Below are 19,744 nucleotides of genomic sequence, written 5' to 3' on the forward strand. Positions count from 1 at the left end.
CACTGTATATATATATATATATATACGTGTGTGTGTGTGTGTGTATATATATATATATATTTATATGTATATGTATGTATGTATGGAGCTTGGCAGATGTCGTTGTATTCGAAGTAATTGACGTTTGAAGTTGACTGATCAAGTAAGTAAGACTAATAGTAAGTTCATTTTTTTAATTTATGCTCGATACATATGTGACAGAATGTTAGATTGAACAGGTTTCGGCGCGATTGTTAACGTTAGAATTGGAGACTATTTCTTGCTTTAAACTTGGTTAGTTTGAGTGGTTAAGTATTAAGTGGTAATTACAGTTAAGTATTATGGTGATTCTTAAGTGCACTACTACTAGTTGTAGTACCAGGACATAAACTTCACGTTGGATTAATTAAAAGTTTCTCTTAGTCTTAGTTGTTTGCGTGATTAAAAACAAACATAGTATAACATGTTAAAATTAGAAACGTAGGGAAAATAATTTATTTACTTGAATTTTTAAAGTAACATTACTATTAGGGGTTCTAAGCAGGAATGTTTTTGGACCTCCTTCACACATCCCTAAAATTAAAAAAATACTTATTGCTTCATTCCCACAACGTAATTTGTAAATTCTGTTTGCACGTTAACACAACTGCACCAATAAACTGTGCATGTACTGCACTTAGTAATGTAAGACTAAGATGCCAGTATGAACTTATAGTATAACTACTAAGAACTAGCAGCTCACTGCACGCTTGTTTGACAGAAAAGTATCTTGCAAGTTGCAGCAGCAATTTTTAAATGCCCGTCCATTACCGAGCAATATGTTTTTGGATCACATTCTTTAAAAACATTTTTTTTTTTTCACAAGAGTGCAATACTAGAAGAACAGGTAAAAACCAAAGTTTGGATGAAAATAACAAATCTTTGTGAATTGGATGCCCCTTGAGTTGCTTGGGGCCTTATGCAATAGCTTAGTCTGCTTATGCCTAATGTTTCCACTACTATTAGAACATCAAATTATTATAGTGAGACTTTGTGGGATCTTGGAAACTTTATTTAAACATTATAATGGCTTTTCACAAACAGGAAATCATCCATGTGGACCTAACATTGACAACTCCATTAGTAAGTGCTTATATAATTTCTGCTACCATTGATGGTGATAATTAATGATATATATGAATAATCAATTGCCAACAGACACCCACATCTAAAATAATGCTCAATTGGTTTCCAAGAGCTAAAGAAATTTTCTTGTGCTCTTTTTTTTCTTCTTTCTTTAGTAAATTGGAATCCTCTTATTCTAGTGCTGATTACAGCCCAATATTCTGATGGGCCTTTATTCCAAATTTTTATTGATTTAAATTCCTCTTGGAGTTAGCCTTGTTTGGGCTGTAACAGGTGACGATTAAGTTGTGTACTGATTTGTTACTGTTTAAGGTTGCTATCTTTTCTAAATTCTTATCACTGGACACCTTACTTTTCATAAGATTCTTCTTATATTCTTAACCTCACTAACACATGACATAAATTACCTTTGAAATTTAAAAAATATTATTAACCTGTAAATTTCTTGTGATTGCCAAAGTTAGCTTTATGAAGTTTTAGTTCTTCACTTCCAGGTCTAAATCTTTTAACAAAACAGGACAACAAGGGACCATTCAAAGCTGTCCTTGCACACCCAATCACAAAAAAAGCAAAACTTTAAATGAACCCTTTATTTTTCAAGAAATCAGATTCCCTTCTATATCTCTTGTACAGTGCTAGATTCTACTACTGTCAATATCAATGGCAACTCATTCCACAGGCCAATAACCCCATTACAAAAATAAAACTGTCTTAACCAGAACTAAGCCTGTCTTTTCCAGTTTAAAATGCAAACAAACACTACAACCAGGGTTAAAACAGAAAAATGAATTTATTTTACTTTGACAACCAAAGAAATCCAAAATGAAACTTTCAAACAATTGAAATTCAAGGTTTATCACTTACCAAAACACTAAGTAAATATGTGCCTGGCCAGGACTTGATAATAATGTTAGTGAACAATACAACATATATATCAAGCTTAATAATTATTTTAATAAATAAATCAAGAAAACCAGATTATGAAAATACCTAATGCCAAAGTAACAATATTCCATATTTAAACAACTGCAAAATCACTAATAACATCCAGTGATAATGTGCAATAATACTCTTCAGCTATATCTTGTGAATTAACTTGTTGAAGCTCATGGCAGGGCTTTTATTCAGTTGTTAGATCATGAGATTACATCTCATGTGACCATAAATTTACATAATCTCTTATAACATTAAAAATATCTGTATGTCACTGCTAGGGAAAAGTGGTGTCCATCTCATACTACATATAAAGTTACTCAAAATGTGATCAGCTACAAGGCAAGTTAGCACTTTAATATAACTTAAAATCCATAGCTGCAATAAAAAATAGAAGGAGTAATAAATGAACAGTAAGCAAAACCTTAACAAAATAATAATAATAGAATTAGCTGCCTCACCACTACACAGGTAACAAAGATCCAGTTTGACTGGACTCCATTAATATAAACCTTTTGTTTTCTGTCATTCAACCAACTTACAAACAATTAACTAATATTTCCCAACTTGTACCAGTGTGATTTGTACTAGATGTGATATGTGTAGATACATCAAGTTAATACCCCTTCTATTATCCAAAGAACAAATAACATGTTCAATAAAACAGTTAATGATTAGTGTGGCAATTTCATTTTAGTGAATACATGTTGGTTTTAATTTATGATATCTCATTAAATGATTTTTTCTGATGTGGTACATTACCACTTCTCACAGATATAGCTATTCTTGTTCATTGCTACCCTCTATATCCAAACATTTTTTAACATGCCACAAGCCTTGAGCTCCCATGTACCCCATGATCAATGTGGTTAAACTGCATCTCTCATGTAAATCATCATGTGACAACCCTCGACAATTATGAGTGTGACACACCCTCCTGATGCATGTGACTCACTCTATTTGATTCTACCGAACTATCTCTTTTCGTTTGGCAGTGTTCATGTCAAGACATTTTTCACTGTGCTCTTTGTGTTGTTTTTTTAAACTTTGTGAATTTTTTGAAATTTCATTGAACTGTTTTGTAATTTATTCCATAGTGAAATTGTTATCCTCATTTTTAGAAAGGTCATGAACACAAGTACAATTTATTTATGTTTTTTAGTTTTTTGTTTCTTTATTCTAACACTGTTGTGTTTGGTCATTCATCTTTAATAATGAATTCCGAAGTCCAATTTACCACTTTGGAGGTAATATCATATACCAGCACACTTACACAGGCTGCAGTTGGAGGGAACTCAATTATGGAATTATTGGCTCTCATTTGATGTAAGATTGACCTTATATGAGTCAACCTTCTTCTCCTGATGTTGGCAATTTTTATCCAGGACATGCTGAACCTGTTTGTGATAACGAGGAAATTGACAGCCTTTTTCCTCCACCTGGTTTTGCCGTGTCTTCCTATGCTCCTACAACAGAATCAGCTAGAGCTAATATGGCTTTTTTGGACATAATTTTTCAGATGTGTTCAGTTTTATCCATTTTCCCAATTTCTTATAATCCTCTTCCTTCGTTGTTACATGTTATTTTCACTTTGCCCATAGGGAATGTGTTTATAAGTTCTCTGCCCTTCCTTCCGTTTGTTTTTGCTGGGTGGTCAGGTCTTTTACCTGTCTTCATGTAGAAGAACTGTGTTTTCACCTCTACATAGATGACTGGCATCTTCTAGCTACATCAGTTGCTGTGTCTTTCACTCACTTTGACTGGATCCTTGGTTGTGGTCTTGATCTTGTGTTGCACAAGGTCTGTCCTGCCTGGTCTAACTGTGAAGACATCTGTGTACTAAAAGAATATATCTTGTAGCTCTTTCTTTTGATTGGCAGTAAATTCTTCACTGATGCTTATGTCTTTGTACATCTCATCTTCACTCAGCAATCTTAGAAGTAATAGGTTTTCATCTTCTATAACAAAGTCACCATCTTCTGGTTCTGCATCTCTGACTGTCACACCTGCAATGTCTGTCTGTGCCTCAGTAGGTCTTATTCCCTCTTGAAGTACCTCTTCAACAGATTGGCATGGTAGATCTTGGTCTTCCTATCCATTTTCACCTTATAGTCTATTCTGTTGACCACTTTCTGTACTTCAAAACTCCTTTCCACTGCATGACGAGTTTATTGTTGTCTACAGATAGTAGAACTAAGACCTTCTGTCTGATCTTGACCATCTTGTCATAGAAGTGATTCTGACTGCCTTGAGCTGCATACATACATAAATTTTTGAGCTGACAAATCACCTCCAGTCACTTTCTAAGGTCTAACATGAACTGGTATGTGTTCCTTACTTCTAATTCTTTTTCTCCTGTCACAGTCCTTTCAATATCAGCATCAGACCTTGTACAGTTCTTTCATACAGTAACTCAAAGGGTGACAACCCTGTACTCACTTGTGGGACTTCTTGATAAGCAAATAATACTGCCTGTAGATACCTGTTTCAGTAACGTGGTCTTTCCTAGTACATATTCTTCAGCATGCTCTCTCACAAAGTCTTTTACATCTGGGGTTGTACAGGGTGGTAAAAAGCTGCCTTGTGCTGATGAATCTGCACACCTCTTGCATTAGTTCTGAAGTAAACTGGGTCCCTCTGTTGCTCAAGACTTCTTTTGGAAAGCCTACTCTGCAGAAAACCTCAAGAAGAGCTTTTGCTACTCTCTCAGTCTCTATCTTCAGCAGTGCTGTGGCTTTTGGGTAACATGTCACATAGTCTGCTGCTGTCTGCCTGTACTGTTTGCACTTGTCAGATAATGGTCCAATCAAGTCCAAAGCTACTCTATTAAACAGCTCTTCCATGAGAGGCATTTAACACAGTGGCACTGTGGCTACCTTTTTTCTAGGTACTGTCCTTTGGAAGATGTCACATGAACTGCAGAATCCTTGGCCAATGGAATTTGCTGGTGATTCTTTCTGCTGTCTTCTTCCCTCCTAGGTGTCCTCCAACAACTGTTTTGTGAGCAAACTTCATCACTTCAGTCCAGTATTCTGTTAGTACTATGATCTGTTTAACTTCCCCAATAGAACTTCCTTGACAGACCTGGTACAGCACTCTTTCCAGTCCTCTATTCTCTAAGTCTCTTTCCCCTTTGTGCTCAATTTTCTCCTTATCACTGTCCCAAAGTTTCTGCAGTTTCTTTTGTGCTTTTTTTCAGTTCTTGTAGAACTACATTTAAGATGTCACCTTTCAATACTTGCAGGGGCTTGATGTCCTGCTTGCTTTTCTTGAGTCTACTTTTTGTTTGGTTCTTCCAAACTTCTACCTGGTATATTACCAATCACCAGTTCATAGATAGGTGCCTTCATACACATAACCTCAAGGTCTCTCACATTGTATGGAGTGTCTACTTTTATTCTTGCTATGGGAAACTTTCTCACTGTCCCCTCAATTAGCACATACGAATGTACCTTGCCCATCATCTGGTCATTAGATATTAGACTGAGCATCACTGCTGCACCAAATGTTTCCTAGGGCTTTCACTTTCTTGTCACTGACATAGTCTTCATCTACTTGCATGTTGTAGTTTGTTGGCTGCTCAAGGTAGAGAAGTCTGCTGTAACCTCAACCAAACAAGTCATTCATCTTGAGGTGTTCTTCAATTCCCATGTTAGGCAAGCCCAGTCTTTTCCTCTTGTCTGCATTCTATGGAGCTTTCACTCTTTGGATCTCCTTGTTCTTGTTTCACTGCCACAAAATTTCATTTATTGGCTTATTATTTCCCTGTAGCTCACTTTCTTGTTGTGGATTACTTGTCTCATCCTGAGAAGTTTCTCCCCACGGAGTGATACCTCGACCCACATGCCTTCTGGTGGCTATGATTTTATTTCATTAATCCATGACTGGATGCATTTGCCACTCTTTTTATATACCATACTTCCTGTGTTTTAGTCCACTATTTCAATCCCTTTGGATATGATGCCCTCAATCAGAGTTGGAGGGACCTCTTCAGTTGTGCATAGCCTACCACCTGTTGTCATCCCAGAGTTCTTTCCATTATCCAAAACACACTGTTCTGAGTCCTTGTGGCTCTGTTTGGGCCTATGCTACCATGAATTCTGTTAATTTTCAAAGTTCCTCATCTGTTTATTCTTCCTCTCTTCTCTTCCAAATCTACCTCACTTGGCAGTGCTTCATCCTTCCATCCCCACACTCAGCTTCATGCAGGACTTTTGTCCGGGCCCTGGTTAGAGGTTCTAAACTTTTCACGTGGGTACCATCCTTTTTTCCCACACTCTATCCCTCACCCATGTTGGTGTACTGGAGAATGCAGCATGTTTTCACCATTGGTTTCTCCCTCGTGTTTCTTCCCTTTCTCATCTCTCCAAAATCTATCTGGTTGTTTGCCCATGATTTATCTTTATTAACCATTGCCAGTTCTAAAACAGCATTATCATCTTCCTTTGGTTTATCCCATATGTTTTAGTCTGTTGGTATCCATCATCCTCTTTGTCACACACCTTTGCCAATTTGAATTCTGAACATTGTCTTCCATACCTTTTCTTTTCCTTGTTTCACCTCTTGTTGGATACCTATTTCCTACTCCTATTGGCTTGTGAGCATTGCCATTCAGATGTGTTAATCCTTTTATGTCACTTGAGCTCTTGACTGCTGCACCAATGTTCTCCTTTATCTTGATATTTCCTTCCTACCTGGGACCTATGTAGTTTGTGACAGTAATTTTGACTTCACTCCTATTTTCCTTCCCTCCTTTCCAATTTCTGTTTCTGATCTGGATCACCTCTTGTGTCTGGTCAGCGCTCTAAGATGTTATGCAATGCACCCCACTTTATATAAGCATAGCATCTCTTCTCCCTTTTGTCTGTGGATTTCTTGTCATGTTTGGTGGCATCCTGCTTCTGGTCAACCACCTCTGGTTTTGACTTGGACTGATTATTCTACGACTTGCCAGTTATATTCCCTCCATGGACTTCCATATGCTGTTCTGCCAGCTTAATTATCTTGTCCATGTCTTTCAGTGTTATCTCTCACTTAGGAACAGTGACATATCAGTGGAGCACATGATTATGAACTGTTCGGGTATTAGTAGATCTGTCAGTCCTTCAAAACTATCTTCACACTTGGCCATGTCAGTCCATCTTGTGTAATATCATCATAGGCATGCCACAAACTGAAATATGGTTTCTCCAGTCTCAGGTTTGACTTCTCTGAACTTCCATTAAAATACTTCGTTGATAATTTCATAGCATTTCACTAAGGCACTTTTAACTTATCAAAGTCCATGGCACATTCTGGCATTATGCCCACATACACTTGTCGGCCTTTTTCTGTGAGAAAGAGGCTGAGACAGAGTGCCTAGTCACCTTTGTCCCAGTTCTGACTTTGGGCAAATCTTTCATATCTCTCCAGGAAAGGATCCATGCCATCTTTCTGCTCATCAAATTTGTGTAGCTGGAGTTGGCTGGTCCTGACCCGATTGTTATTCTTGGGTTCTTCATCTTTCTGTTGGATGAAGTTGATGATCTCAAATTGTACCCTTATTCTATCTATTTCCTATTTCTCTCCTTCTCTCATTTTCTTTTTTTTTCAATTTGTATTCTTATTTTCTCTTCCTCTCTTTTTTCTCTAGGTCTTGTTGTTGTTGTTTAACTCTCATTAATCACTATCCTTGAGCCCAAGGTCTGTTCCAAATAATAGGATTGTGATCCTAAAGCTAATGTGGGTTACTATTGAGTGTCACTAGAAAATTATATTAGAAGGGTATGTTTTATTCAGATAAATCCTTCAAATAATACTGTTTTTCTATTATGTAGTTGGACATGAACAAAACAAAAACCTATGTAGCAGAATATGAGTAGTATTTAGATTCAAAGTAAATTAGTGTAAAAACATGGAATGACTATATAAATGGCATATATATCTGTACACAACATTTTTTGTATAAACTCCTTATCTTTCTGGATAATCACCATCTTTGACAAAGATCTTGAGATTTTCTTTTTGATCAAACTCTTGATAAAATAGTGAATTTTTAAAATTATGGACTCAAGAAGTGTAAAAATGAACTGTCTTCATTTGTCATTATTTCATTATTTTTTCCCTTGTATAATGATAATAACTTTTTTTTTTACTCTCCCTTAAAGTATTAACAAAGCATCAAGCTCTCTACCACCAATAACGAAAATGGTGTAGTATTTATTCCTCTATCAAGTAAACTTGTTCTTCCTGTATGAAGTGTATGTAAACTTTAGATGAAATTGTCGATTTTTCCTTTAAGGTGTCTACATTGAGATAGTTGGAAACATATAACAGTTATAAGCTAGCTCTTTGACAATAAGCCTACTTACATTGTAAGTAGGTATGTAACTCTCATAAAAGTTCTAGTGGACGAAATTGTTTTAAATTTGACATGAAAGATACTAAAAGTATGTAGTTTCTGAAAAATATGATACTTAATTTTGATTTTTTCTACTACTTATAATAAAACATTTGTTATTTAATGTATTTATTTGCACTTGGACTCTGAATAGTTCACATGCAATGTGATTTTCATTTTGAGAATAAAAATACTATTTCTTATCTTACAGTTTTCACATACCATTTGCATAATTTCTAGATCATTCTAAATGAATATCCAATTTTTTAAAGGTAAATGAAATATGTACATACCTTTTGCTTTTTACAGAAGTTTTTGAAACTTGTTTTTTATATATGCATAATTTCACGTCTTTTATCTTTTCATTTGTAGTTTTTTAAAATTTCCTTTCCAATTTTTTGTTTTTTATTTATGATGCTAACAGGTCCCTGTGGTGCTCTATTGTTATTACAAGATGATGCTTGTCACAGATTCTTTCACTAACACTTGCACACTTGAATAATGCCATCTTGCTTAGACATTTTCACAAGCCAAGCTACAAGTTAAACATATAAAAATCATAAACATTTGAAATATGCATTGTAAAAGACAAATAACATAATCAATTAAGATATAAATATAAAATTTAAATGCGATCTAACTGTTTAACAAGCTAATACATATAAGGCAAGATACACTTGCCAAGCATTACGTACGCCTCGAGAGAACAATGGACTAAGCTTCTTTTCTCTCTCATACTACAGATCAATATACTGATAGAGGCTTCTTCAGGCTATAACTGAATAGTGCAAAATCTGCTCTTTCTATTTGTTATAAACATGCCATTCAACCTCAAAGTGTCACTTGACAACACAGCTTTGACTTTGCAAATGGGCATGGCTGACCTTAAACTTCAAAATATTAGAATGTTCTTGGAAGGTATCCAGATGCTAATGACATACAGCTGCAACTATACTTTGACCATCTATGCTGACACTCTATAGTAGCTACTCACAGTTTCTTGTATAAGAGCTCTTAAAGTTGAGAAATATAACTGCAAATGGATCATGTGACAGCAAAAACTGCAGTTTTAATTGTTGTTTTAGATGTTTCTTCTTATAATAAAGGAATAAAACTTATATAATATAAAACCTTAAATTATAATTTACTTAATAATAGTAATTTTATTAAAATATGTTTATATTAAAGTGGTTTAATTAAATTTTGAATGTTACTTGGTAACATGCACAAAATGGGGTTTATAAATGGCATTGTTTCTGGAGTTTAGTGAATTTTTTAAATTATGGTATCATCAAGTGTTAATATGAATTGTTGGCATGGTTTTCTTTTTTCTTGGAAAGTTATAATTTTGCTATACTAAAAATGTGTTTCTGATAGGTACCTCTCTCCCCTCACAAGATTAGCTATTCTAGTCTATTGCTGCCCTATATATGCAAACTTTTTTATTATGCATGGCACAAGCTTTCTGCACCCCCTATTGAAATCAAATGATTCCAACTTGTATCTCATGCAAATCATTATGTATCACCTATCCACCAGTAGGAACATAGTACACTTACATCATCTATGTGACTCCTTCTATGTGCCTTTACTGAACTATCACTTCAAAGATTGGCAGATGACGGAAGAGTGGGAAGTGTGAGAAGAGGAAAGTATCTTTGAAAATACATTTTCAGTATAGGAAAATTATAACTTCCAATATGGTACTTCCCTTCGCTCACAAGATTAGCTAGAATCCCACATTGATTAGGAGGAGGTAACAGTGCGAGGGAAGAACAGACATACTCCTTGAAAGCATGTCAAGGATACCCCTATAGATGAGAGAGTCAGATCTGGAGAGGGGAACTACACCGCTTCTGATCCACATATACTCTTTGCCAAGTTAAGGAATGTGTAAAAATCAGGGTGGAAAATGAGAGGAGCACATCCTAGTGGGAGAGAAAGCAGTAGGAAAGTGATCCTAACTGGAGAAAGATGTAGTGACTCAATTCCACAATAAGAAAGTGGGTAAATTAAGATGTGCCCATGGTGTAGAGAGGTTAGGGTGCAGCAGACCATACTGGTCAAGTCAACTACATCCAAAACCTCCTCTCAGGGTACCAACATCTGTGCAAGGGTAGGATGAGGATCATACCATCTTCACCTCAAACCCAAGAACCTGGGTATTCAGAACTACTCCGATTCCTGGGTATTACACAGGATGTGCTCTGAGCTATCAATCTGGGAATGTAATATCCAGTATCAAAAAGAAGTCTGTCACATGCAATCAACTCTTACAACCGTGAAACAGGTCAGGACCATCCAAAGGGCAATAACATCCATGTACCAAGAGAGAGCAAGGGAGAGCCAAGGATAGCACTGGAATAGTCCCAAGTATCTTAACTGTGACAGAAGGAGGAATTGAGGGAGGAAGAACCCAAATCCTGTGTGAGGACATAACCTTTTCTATGTGGGTCATAGGTGAATAGCCATGTCAACATGTTTGCTGACTCGCATTCAAAATTTTATTGAACTACTATTTCATGAATTTATATCAGTAAGTTGGGTATCAAACTGCAGATTATAATTCAAATTTTAGAATGATACATTACTCAATTTGTTAATTTAAAAATAAATATTAAAAAATACAGATAAACATCGATTTTTGTGTCACGTGGTATGTTGAATGCAGCACTGGTTAAAATTAGATGTTTGTGAAGTCAAAATACTAAGTCTGTAGTTTCATATGAATTAGAAACTCAAATTACAGATATTTACAAGTTAGAATATAAAATAAGAAGGTCTTATCTTTTCTATTTGCTAAGATATTGCTCATGTAATAAATCAAACATAGTGGCACCCTGTTCACCTTCCTCCTTATAAACGCTTATTTCTATATATGACAAAAATAACCAATCAGAAGCTCAGAATGTCCCCCTAGTGGTTTTCTAAGCCTTTTTAACATACCTAGCATCATTTCTTTCTTTTAAATCAAGATTTCAATGAGGTAGGTTGTGTCTTTAGGCTGCTCGAAATTTCATATTGTTTTAGAGTAAAATACATCTTAGTTACAAAGCTTGATAAATTATTGTTGAATTCTATGGTATTGATGTAGTAATTTGATTTTTTTTTATTCAAATGTATATATAAAACCTAAAAAATATTTTGTTTCATATCCTTCACGTGCAAAAGTTTTGAAGGCTCAGCAACCTACTTCAAACGGCAATCGAGTACAAAGGTTGTAACTAGAAGAGCTAATTGTTTGCTTTACTTCTTTATTTAATGTTCTATGTTTTATGAAAAATAACTTTAAAAACTTATTTCAAAATAGCAGTAATTTATATACATATATAATGTATAATAATTGAAATGTGACTGTATTTTACAAAATACCAGTCGACTAAAACACAGCCAAGACAAGTTACTTTGTAAAGAACAAAGGTCACCTTTATGTTATTTGATACAGTAACATGAATGCACATAAGCCTCATCATTGTAACTTCTCTATTGTTAACCGGGCATGGGTGAAAGGTCAATAAATATAAAGAAATCAATATATATAAATGTATATTATTATGAGATATAAGCTATTTCATCTAAACATTTAGTTTTTGTGTTATAATTTATGTTCATTCTAGAATGAAAGATGCATAATTTATGTTTATTTCCTAATTTTTTATGGTGGTTGCAAGAAATTTCCTGAACCCGTACAGAGATTAATTACTGAAAATAACAGATAAAATGTAAAAATTTTTCTTAAGAAATGTTTTATAACTATTTGGATAGTATAAAGATTTTGCATGTAAAATTTCAAAATTTTCTGATGATGAAAATGTTCTTAATATTAAGATGAAAATTACTTTGCATGATAGATAGACAAGATGTGAATAGAAAAAAAAAGGCATGAGAGAAACATTGCCTTAAAAACCTTAAGACTTAATTTAAAAAATTAGATATTTTGTCTCATAAAAGTATTGTAATGTTTACTGATAAACTGCTTTCATCAAGATTTGCTTACTAATTTAAAAGTTACAGCATGAAAACTATAACAAGCACAAGATGAGTATGAGGTTGGTCTTACAGACTGAGTCCGGGTTGAAAGAGTTAATTGGCTCACTCAAAAACTAAAGCCACTGGGTACCTATATCTGAGCGAGGGTAGGAAGGGGGCTTCAAATCGACGGGGTGAACTGCATTTAGAGGATATCACATCCTCTACACCAGCAGAATACCACTGTCCTACTCTGAACTGAATGATTATAGCCATCTCATGTGGAACCCATCCAGCAGGGTGCCTCTATAGTCAACCACCCCAGAGGATTAGAACTGATAATGGGTGATCACAAAACCCTATTTTGAAAAGTAGACCATACTGATTTATTCAATCAAGGGATGGGCAGCTATTCCCTTTTGATTTACCCTTGAAACCAATTTAGGAAACAAATTTTGCAAGGTTATTCACCTATAAACAATCTTGTGAAACACTCCTTCTCAAAGGTGAGTGTGTGGAGCCATGAAAAGAAAATGCTATTCACCGTGTTTACAGTGCGGATTTAGAGTTAAAGAATACCTGGCCAGGCACCACTCACCACAGCAGGATCCTAGTAATAAAGGTACGAATATTGGACCCCTGAAAGAAAATAAGTGATTAATAAAGACTTAACCAGTGTCAGAGTCACACCGAAGATTGGAGTATAGGTACAGGTGGAAGGCGAAAACCTGAGGAAACCAAAAGTGTGATGTGATGTAAATAATGGGAGATGAACATGTTAGGTTGGTCCACATGCCCAATTGTAGGATTTCCTCAAGAGGTGAATGGAGTGAAGAAGCGAGAGAAAAGGTGAGATGTCGGATTGGATGAGAAGTAACAGTACAAAGTATGCTGGGAAGGGGACAAGGAGGAATAAGCCAACTAGATCAAACAATGAACTTAATTGGTGAGTGTAAAAGGGGAGAGATCCCTGGACAAAGAGGGTTGCCAAGGGATAAAGAAAAGAGATGGGAACAGAAACCACAAAAGGAAGCTGTGCAGGCAGTATAACAATGAAAGGCATGCACAAGATATAGAAGTCTATTCAGATCAGGACAGGGGTAGAGATGAGAAATAGAGGGAGGGAAATAGGCAAAAATAGAGGAGTTATCCTCACGAGCCACCTAGGTTTAGGGAAGAAAGGAACAATCCAAATATATGAGAAGGTAGTTATGATGGTAAAGTGTGTGTGTGTGTGTAACATCAATAGCAAACAAGTTAGACTGTCGATGCTCACAGGCCAGAAGGAGCAGGAAATATGCCTTGAGAAACAGGTGAAACAAAGAACAAGAGGATATAAGTTTGAACAGAAGTAAAGTAAGGGAATGGAGGATTACATTAATATCCCAATCTGGAAGGGCAGGTTGACAGATCTGTAAGTAATGGATTAACATGGTAAGAATGGGTGAGTAAAAAACCTTGCAGTAAGGGGAAGGGTGAAAGGTATTGGATAAATATGTCTAATAACCTGAAATCGAGGAGCTCGAAGATCCCCGGTCAAAAAACCAAGTGAAAAACTCGGAGACACTAAAACAGTTGGGCAAGCAACCAGAAATCCCCGAGCCTGGGCCCATGTCTGAAAGACTTTCCACTTTTGCTGATACACTTCCATGGAGGAAGGACAAATGGATTGGGCCAAATGAGAAGCTACACAATGGGAGAAATCAGATCTCCTCGCCAAGGACCAGACAAAAGCCAGGCATGAAGAAGGAAGACGTGAGGTACAGGATGTACAACCAGTGACTGCAGTTTATGAAGGAGGTCGGGTAATAAGGGAAGTGGTACTGGAGGGAATAATTGTAGATGGAGTAAACAAGGAAACCATCATTGAGCTGGCCAGTATGAAGCAATGAGAAGGACCCAACATGGAGTGGCATGAATCAGGGAAACTACCCAATGAAGTACTTGGATAGAAGGATAAACATATAGGAATTTGTGTGCACAATCATGGCTGAAAGCATCTGTAGCCAAAGCCTGAGTATGAGGGACCAGGGACAAAATAGGGGGAAACTAACAACTTTCCACAGACTGCAAAGCCACCAGAAAATAAGAGGATGAAGAGACCACTCCATTGGATAAACCTTGTTGGGGTGGGAAAGACGATCCACTATGAGGTTGAAAGCACCTGGGACATAACACATAATTAAGTGAATGTGTTGTGTGTGGGCCCAATATAGGAAATTCAATGTGCAAAAACAGGTGGATCTCGACTGGGTGCCACCTTGGTGATTGATATAAGCCGCTACCCTGGAATTGTCAGAATGGATCATTACCAGACTATGTTTGGCAATGGGAAGAAAGTGATTCCAAACCCGACAAATGGCTAGGAGCTCTAGGACATTGATATGTAAAGATTGTTTGTCTAAGAACAATAACTCTAAGCCTCCTGGTAATCGACTCATGCACCCCAGCCCTGTAGGGATGTGTTTGTATATAGATGTAAGACAGGAGGAAGCATGACACCCACTGATGTGTTAGCCTTGTCCAACTACCAAAGGAGATCATTTACAAGGGAAAAAGGAAGGGTGATGGTAGCATTCAAGGGATCCCAAGTAAGTTTCCATTGATCATGCATAGTCCACTGAAGGGAGCACACGTGTGCACAGCTGAGAGGGATTAGTGTTGTTATAGAAGACCACATCCCCAAAAGTGACAGAACCTCACTTGCAGAAAATGAGGGAGCATAAAGGACATGATGAACTGACAATTCCATGGAACGGAGTCTCAGAGGAAAAGGTTGGGCCTGACTGAGAGGAGTGTTGAAAAAGACATCCAAATGTTGAAGGTATTGGGTATGACTTAGGGACGACTTCTCCAATTTGATCAACCAGCCTACCTGAGCAGCTTCGAGAAGGAGCTTACGAGTATGACAGGTCAACTCCTGTTCATAATGGGCCAGAAGTAGCCAGTCATCCATGTAAAAATGGAAATGCAGACCCAGGGCATGAAGATTAAGTACTACCTAACAGGAAATGTACGGAGCCGAAGCCAGCTCAAAGGGAATAATGCAAAATTGGTATATCACCCCCTTGATGGGCAAACCAAAGATAAGAATGAGATCATTTTGAGATTGGAATATGCAAATAGGCATTGGAGATGTCCATCTTGGTCATCCACACACCTGGAGAAAATCACACCGAAGATTGAGGTAGGACTCCATGGTGAAATGTGGGAGGTAAACAAAGCAATTGAGGTAGGACAGATTGATGACAGGCCTCCAGTCCCCAGTCTTTTTGGGAACAACAGACTGACAGGGGTAAAACCCCAGTGAATGATGTGGAACAGATTTTGCAGCCTGTTGAGTGAGGAGGTCCTCTACTGCCTCTGATACATGCTGGCAAGTTACTGGATCTTGAGGAGAAGGAAAGGAAACGTACCTGGGACAAGGGAGGTGGGGCAAGAAACAGAATTTTGATTCCATCTGACAAGACATGAAGAACCCAAACACCTGAGATGAAAGAGCTCCACCGATGAATGAAGGCCACAAGGCAAGCTCCCACCGAGCCTGAACTTACCAGGTAGTTACCGGAACTGTTGGTAGTGTATCATGCATTGTCGAGAAAACCAGCAAGCCATGGCACTGCAGGAAGGAGGAACAGGTAAGGGAAGGATAGGAAACCAAAATAGGCACCACACTTGCTCTGACTGATATAAATGGGAAACTAGATAGAAAATGGTAGATTGTTGCTAGGCAGATGCCACCTGAGACACCAAGGATTCTGGGTCCGTATCAAAGATGAAACTTCTTATAAATGGAGCCATACACAAATCCCGGAGATAAGGAGTAGGTAAACGGGTTTGAGATAAAACAGCATCACGACTTAAAAGGTCCACACAACAAAGATACTACATTTGTAAAGCCAGAGGCAAAGACGGTAAACGAGCCAATGTGAAGGTAAGGTCGGAGAGGGTGTCCCAGGATTTCTATGAAGAGCCTCAGATAACAGATGGATTGTGGAAAGGGTTATGAGGGTAAGATGGAGGCCAGAAAATTGGGCATGGGTGAGACTAACATGAGATTCAGGGCCCACCCCCAAATGGACAAAACAGCTGTTGGTCAAGATATCAACGGTCTACCCAATGAAATGTGAGGCCGACTGATCCAAAGCCATGAGGGGTACGAGGCATACCAATGCTATCACCCAACTGAGAGGTGAATTGGTCAGCATGAACCTGAATGTCAGGGTATGGGGGAAACATCAAATAGGGTTGGGAAGTATGTTCATGCAGTAACAAAGCATGCAGGTTTTAAGATATAGGAGCAAGGGATAAAACATCACATACCTGAGAAATAAAGTCAGAAAAATCCATGGATGGCAGAACAGAGTCCTCAGGGAGGGTATGGGAAGTCACAGCAAACTCAGAAGGTGGAAACAGGCAATCAAAGTCCTTATCAACCTGACCTGGTTCCACAGGCTTGGGAGGAAGAGGGAGATAAAGGTTGACCTATATAACATACAATCTCCCTGGGAATAAACATAAACAAATCTCCCATCAGGTTGCCAGCACCTGAAGCCTATCGTATAGTGCCTATCGATTGTGTTACACACAAAGTGGTGACATTAACTTATGGTGATGTAGTCGACAAAAGCATTAAAAGTAAATAAGAAATGTGAAATGAAATAATGTCAGAAAACAACAACTGAGTATTTTAAATTAAATTAACCACTTAGGGAAAATACAATCTCAAACACAAAATCAGACAAAAAAAGAAAGACTTCCTAGTGCAAGTGCTGCCAAACGAGAAGCAATAGTTTGGTAGAGGCACATGTGAGTGTACTCTGCTCCTATTGGTGGATAAATGACACATAATGATTTGCATGAGAGACACGTTGGAATCATTTGATTCCAATAGAAGGGTGTAGAAGGCTTATGGTATGCATACTAAAAAAGTTTGCATATAGAGGGCAGTAGTAAATGAGAATAGCTAATATTGTGAGAGGAGGGAAGTACTGTATCAGAACCTGTAATTATTTTCATTTGTACAGTGTGTTAGCTGTAGAGCATTGAAAATGAAGTTATGGCTATTTGCTGTAGATTATATAGCTAATAAATGCCTACTTCTTGTACAAAGCGTGTTTAAACTTTTGGATCAGTTGTTGATTTTTAGGTGTCTGTTTGGTATTGTGTTATTTATAAGCCACAGAAAGGCAAATGACTTAATGTGCTTCCTTGCATGTTTGTTTACGTTGCTGAAATGATTGTCTCTAAAGTTAATGTGATAAAAGTTGTAGTTTTGTGCTCTTACAGAACAATTTATGTTAAATGTCATTTGCTTCTGCACTAGTATAAACGTAAAATTAACACTGTACAATAACCAACAGGAATATTGGGTTTCCATGTGAGCCAGCATGCATACATGCACAGACTGACTGAAACAAGTTGTTCTTTTAACTACATAGATTAAACCCCAGTATATAGAAACTACAACTAGTGGTCTATACATGTTGGCATTATTGAGTCTTACATGTAAAGTCTTTTAGGTTTTATTTATAAGTGGATTATTGGATTGTATCTTTCTGTGTTATGTTTTTGGAATTTTTCTTTTGTGGTTTCACACCTTTAGTAGGTTTTAAAAATACACTTATGACCTTTTTTTTTTACATATTTTCCTAAGACATTCTCATTTTAATCAATTGTGGTTGTTATGAAAAGTTCACAGAAGATTTTTTCCCCCAGGTATTTCTTAAATAACTTGTGACCTATACAATGAAATTATAACCCCTTTAGACTTATATATTCAATGTTTCAATAGATACAACCTAAAATCCTATTTGTCCACTAAGAACAGCACACTGCTTGGAAGGCTTAAGAGACTGATAAATCACTACACCAAGATCCATTTCTTTCATAACATTGTCAAGGTTATTCTCATCCACATTATAATTATAATTCAAACTATGATAACCCACATACATTATCTTGCATTTATTATAATTAATACGTATCTGCCATTTATTTTCCCAACTCACTAAATGATCTAAATCCTTTTGTAAAGCAGCATTCTCTTCGTCACAGCCACCAACACTCAAGACTTTAATGTCATCAGCAAATTTAAGTAATTTATTGACCATTCCTCCATTTGTTATTGATGTAAATCATAAAGAGCAAAGGTCCTAACTCTGAACCCTGAGGTACTCCACTTGTGACATTAATCCAGTTTGACTGAACTCCATTTGTAATAACCCTTTGCTTTCTTCCATCTAGCCACTGTCCTATCCAATTAGCCAACCTATCCTCTACATCCATACAAATGACTTTTTTAACAAGCCCTTTATATGGCATCTTGTCAAATGCTTTCTGAAAATCCAGATACACCAAATCTGCACCTTTACTCTTACTTACTCTTGTGAAAGGATTTGTAAGGCAAGATTTTCCCCTTAGTGAAAGCATGTTGACTATCCAATAAAAGGCTAAACTTTGTTAAATGACTTTGCAAAGCGTCTTTTAGTGGACTTCCCAGAATGTTTCCTACAACTTATGTAAGACTAATAGGCCTATAATTACTGGGACAATTTTATCACCTCCCTTGAAAAGAGGAGTAACATTAGTCAACTTTCCTTTTGCCTCTAATCAAGGACTTACAAAAAATATTAACATGTGGCTCACATATCCAATTCTTCACCTCCTTCAAAACCCTTGGAGAAATATTTGAACCAGAAGCCTCATAATTCTTTAAACTTCCCAATTTTTTCTTAACCAGCCCAAAATTAATGTGAACATCTTGTTTGATTTTGTTTCCATCTATCAACTGCTCAAGATGAGGACTGTTCCTTAAATCTTCATTGCTAAATACTGAATAAAATGTATAATTTAATAACCCAGCCATCTCATAATCATCAGATATGAGTCTTTCTTCATTATCCCTCAAAGTTCCTACTACCATCCTAACATTTTATTTACCATTAATTTATTTAAAGAAGTCTTTACTGTTAATATTTATATTTTCAGTCAACCTTTTTTCGTACATCCTTTTTGATATCTTAATTATATATTTGACCAACTCTCTTGATTTTTTATAATGTTTGTAAATCTCTGGTTGTACCAGTAATTTAAATTTCTTAAATTTATGATGCATTTCTTTAATTTTATCTCTAATACTCATTGTGAGCCAACTTGGTATTTTACTTGCAGCTATCCTTTTCTTTCTGTAAGGAATATATATATTTATCTTGAATATTCAAACTTCATTTTTAAAACATTTCCACATTTGATCAGTGTATCCAAGTAACTCAGCTGACCAATTCACAACAGGTAATCCTTGTTGCATCCCTTCAAAGTTTGCTTTTTTGAAATTTGTAACCAAAATTTCATTATTCC

The 19,744-nt window shown here is 36.6% G+C and overlaps 1 protein-coding gene across 2 annotated transcripts in view; it reads left to right on the forward strand.

Moving 5' to 3' along the window:
- The first annotated feature begins 80 nt into the window (after positions 1-80).
- LOC106463681 (transcriptional adapter 3-like) overlaps positions 81-19,744 on the forward strand; it is a 68,073-nt gene continuing 48,409 nt past the window's right edge. Inside the window, exon 1 of one of the 2 annotated variants that reach the window (XM_013923739.2) lies at positions 81-142. The gene's annotated coding sequence lies outside the window, so the exon portion shown is untranslated. Of the gene's footprint in view, positions 159-19,744 lie in introns of both variants that reach the window. The other variant, XM_013923740.2, reaches the window with a different exon arrangement.

This window comes from Limulus polyphemus, unplaced genomic scaffold (genome assembly GCF_000517525.1).
Source record: "Limulus polyphemus unplaced genomic scaffold, Limulus_polyphemus-2.1.2 Scaffold1459, whole genome shotgun sequence".
Lineage (NCBI taxonomy): Eukaryota > Metazoa > Arthropoda > Merostomata > Xiphosura > Limulidae > Limulus > Limulus polyphemus.